Raw genomic sequence first — 4,247 nt, forward strand, 5'->3', positions numbered from 1 at the left:
AGAGAGAAAGAGAGAGAGAGAGACCACTTTGCATGATAAAAGATGTGCCCCAGGCAGGGAGAGCTGAAAAGGCTGAACTGGCAGACCCAGCTGCAGAGCTGGAGAGAGAAAAAAGGTGGGACACTTAGACTTGTGTAAGGTCCAAGGACTCAGAGATAAAGGCAAATAATAGTAAAAAGGAAAAAAAAGCTAACTGTGCTATAGCTAGGAAATATTCCATGCTAGAACTGTTAAAACTAGGAAAACTTTACAAGAAGCAAGCAAGCAGAGAGCCCCTCACCACATGGCTTGTGAGAGTATGAGACAATGGGAGCAAATGACATCAGTCTAAGTCCTTCAGAAGCTTCACAGCTGAGGCTACCTGAGGAAGCAAAGGCCAGCTAAAGTTGTAAGATTCTTGGGAGTTTTATGTAGGTTGGGTAAGATGAGGACAGAGACTCCCAAACTATACAACTGTTAAGAAAATCTATGGTACCAGGGGTGGGTTGCCCCCCATGAGCTGTTGGTCAGAGAGAAGACGGATGGAAATATTGTAAAAGTGGAGGAAAGGGATGGAGTGTCTCCCAATTGGCTAGTTCCTCCAAGGGGCGGTGCCTGCTGCAGAGCATGGACTACTGGGGGGCTGCTGGGAGCCATCTTGGGACAGAAGCCATGAGCCATGGGTAGTGAGCATGGCGTGGGGAATGTGCAGCCGCACAGCAGCTCAAGGACAGAATGGACTGAGGCTTATGGACCTGGGGCGAGAGGGCTGGCCCCAGAGGCGTGAGCAAATGCTAGCAGTGACTATGGGCATGGTGCAGTCTGATATGGCGGGTTCTGAGCTGCAGCGTGGGGCTAGGCACTGGGTACTCATTCCTTTGTAAGTTAATAAATAAGAGCTAACCAAATTAATGCCTCGTACCCATGCTATGCTACCCAACAAGGATCTATGGAGAAAACAGTTCATATGAATGGACAAAACCTATGGGTGATTTAATATTTAATATTAACATTCCTTCGAATGTTTTACATATGTGAAAGCCATTTAATGTTAATGTTCCTTTGAGTGTTTTACAGATGTGAAACCCATTTGAAAGCTACCTGAGGAAGCAAAGGCCAGCTAAAGTTGTAAGATTCTTGGGAGTTTTATGTAGGTTGGGTAAGATGAGGACAGAGACTCCCAAACTATACAACTGTTAAGAAAATCTACAGTACCAGGGGCAGGTTGCCCCCATGAGCTGTTGGTCAGAGAGAGATCCTAGAGGTGCTCCAGTTCACCAAGGTTATTGACATTAACATCAGTTGTACACTAGGGAGATCAGTAAGGCCATGTTGCTTAAGACACTCATGTTGTGAGCATGGGAGAAGAAGAAGAGATGGAACTGAGACTAAGCCAAAAACTCTGTGCCACTGGATGGATGATGTCCATACTGCCAGAAGGCTCTATACAGATGGTTGGGGAAGAAATGATCCCCTATAAGTGTTATTGACATTAACATCAGTTGTACACTAGGGAGATCAGTAAGGCCATGTTGCTTAAGACACTCATGTTGTGAGCATGGGAGAAGAAGAAGAGATGGAACTGAGACTAAGCCAAAAACTCTGTGCCACTGGATGGATGATGTCCATACTGCCAGAAGGCTCTATACAGATGGTTGGGGAAGAAATGATCCCCTATAAGTCTACTCAACGTTTTAATGGTTTTGCTAAGCTCTTTTATGGGACAGGATCTTTGTAAAGTGAGAGAGGCTTTGACAAATCTAAGTGATTCTGACCACATGTAAAACGTGTCTGTGAAATAATAACACACCCTATAAGAGATATTCTGACCAGTATGTAAAATGTGTCTGTAAAATAACAGAACACCCTATAAGAGATATAAAAATGACAAGACTGAAGAAATGGTCCACTTGGGTTACTTGAAGACAAATACAGCAAGACTTAATGTCAAGCCCAAATCCCCAGAGGAAAAAATTGATAGAAAGCCAAATTCAGTACTAAGCCTTTCTGGAAGGTTTCAAAACCAGAAGAACAATTTACAAAGGACGTTAGAAGGATAACAACTGTACAAGGGGTGGTTAAGAATCCCCAAGGATTAAATAAGATGCATTTCTCTTCTGATAAAGGCTATACTAGGGATGGAAGCAGGTTTTCTCACCAAGTTCTCCCCCAGAAACCTGGTGTGGTCAATGGGAAGATGACAGATATAGCTACAGTCAGGAGGCAGATCCAGGGCCTGTCTGACTCAGGGAACCAACAAGTGCAGCAGGGACAGGAGAAACCCCTGCCTCCTTAGCCCAGTGCAGGGTCAGGCAACTGGAGCCAACACCTGTAAGTGTCCACTTGGGTTACTCGAAGACAACTGTGGCAAGACTTATGTCAAGCCCAAATTCCCAGGGAAAAAATTGATAGAAAACCAAATTTGGTACTAAGGCATTTCTGGAAGGATTTAAAACCAGAAGAACAGTTTACATAAGGCATTAAAAGAACAAAAACTGTCCCAGGGGTGGTTAAGAATCCCCAAGGATTAAATAAGTTGCATTTCTCTTCTCAAAAAAGCTATGCAAGAGGTGGAAGCAGTTTTTTTCCACCAAGTTCTTCCCCAGCAGCCAGGTGTGGTCAATGGGGAAATGACAGATATGCTACAGTCAGGAGGAAGTCCCAGGTCCTGCCTGACTCAGGGAACCAAGTGCAGTGGGGACAGGAGAAACCCCCTGCCTCCTTAGCCCAGTGCAGGTTCAGGCAACTGGAGCCAAGAACTGTAAGTGTATCAAAAATAAAAGAATACAAAGAGACTCCATGTAAAATCCCCTAAGTGCAAAATGACACCAAAGGGTAACTAAAAATGGTAAAGAGCTAACCAAATTAATACCTCATACCCATGCTATGGTAACTAACAAGGATCTATGGAGAAAACAGATAATACGAATGGACAAAACCTTTCCATGCTGTGTGAGACCATGTCTATGACTGATTTAATATATAATGTTAACCTTTCTTCGAGTGTTTTACAGATGTGAAACCCATTTGAAAGATACCTGAAGAAGCAAAGGCCAGCTGTAGCTGTAAGATTCTTGGGAGTTTTATGGTTGGGTAAGATAAAGACAGAGACTTCCAAACTATACAACTGTTAAGAAAATCTATAGTACCTGGGGTGGGTTGCCCCCCCCATGAGCTGTTGGTCAGAGAGAGATTCTAGAGATCCTCAAATTCACCAAGGCTATTTGCCACTAATGTTGGTTGTACACTAGAAAGGTTGGTAAGGCCATGTTGCTGAAGACACTGCATATTGTGAGCGTGGGAGAAGAAGAAGAGATGGAGCTGAGACTAAGCCAAAAAAACTCTGTGCCACTGGATGGATGCAGATGGTTGGGGAAGAAAGGATCCCCTATAATTCTACTCAATGGTGGACCCTGTGTGCTGCACACTATGGACATGCCAAGCAGTACCTGCAAGTGCAATAATGGCTTGACCACATACGTACAACTGACAAATTTCTAATTGGATAAGGGCCAATTCCTAGGGGTGGAACACACATCTGTAGACCAGGCCAACGCCTTGTGTCAAGAAAGGCTACAGGCCCTAATTGGGAAACCATCACAAGTATACTGTTTAATGAATATAGTACACCTACTGGGATGTACTTGAAGACAAATACAGCAAGACTTAATGTCAAGCCCAAATCCCCAGAGAAAAAAATTGATAGAAAGCCAAATTCAGTAGTAAGCTTTTCTGGAAGGTTTCAAAACCAGAAGAACAATTTACAAAGGACATTAGAAGGATAACAACTGTACAAGGGGTGGTTAAGAATCCCCAATGATTAAGATGCATTTCTCTTCTGATAAAGGCTAGATAGATCAGTGGCTATGGCTTAAAGATGACTAATGGGGCGGCCCAAGAAGCCACTATCTCACCATGATATAAGAGAGATTGCCCTACATCTGTCACCCCCTCCAAGGCTCAGGGTCCTTAGGCCCCATCAACCTTGTGTGGTCAATGAGAAGATGACAGATGTGGCTACAGTCAGGAGGCAGGCCCAGAGCCTGTCTGACTCAGGAACCAACAAGTACAGCGGGGACAGGAGAAGCCCCCTGCCTCCTTAGCCCAGTGCAGTGTCAAGCAACTTGAGCCAACACCTGTAAGAACATCAAGAATAAATAAATCCAAAGGGATAACTAAAAATGGTAAAGAGCTAACCAAATTAATGCCTCAAATCCATGCTATGGTACCTAACAAGGATCTATGGAGAAAACAGTTAAAACAAATGG

At 43.9% G+C, this 4,247-nt stretch overlaps 1 protein-coding gene across 5 annotated transcripts in view; it reads right to left on the reverse strand.

Moving 5' to 3' along the window:
• Sntg2 (syntrophin gamma 2) overlaps positions 1-4,247 on the reverse strand; it is a 236,258-nt gene that overhangs the window by 44,275 nt on the left and 187,736 nt on the right. The gene's annotated exons all lie outside the window — the stretch shown is intronic.

Source organism: Nannospalax galili, unplaced genomic scaffold, assembly GCF_000622305.1.
Source record: "Nannospalax galili isolate Female #2095 unplaced genomic scaffold, S.galili_v1.0 scaffold100, whole genome shotgun sequence".
NCBI classification, from domain to species: domain Eukaryota; kingdom Metazoa; phylum Chordata; class Mammalia; order Rodentia; family Spalacidae; genus Nannospalax; species Nannospalax galili.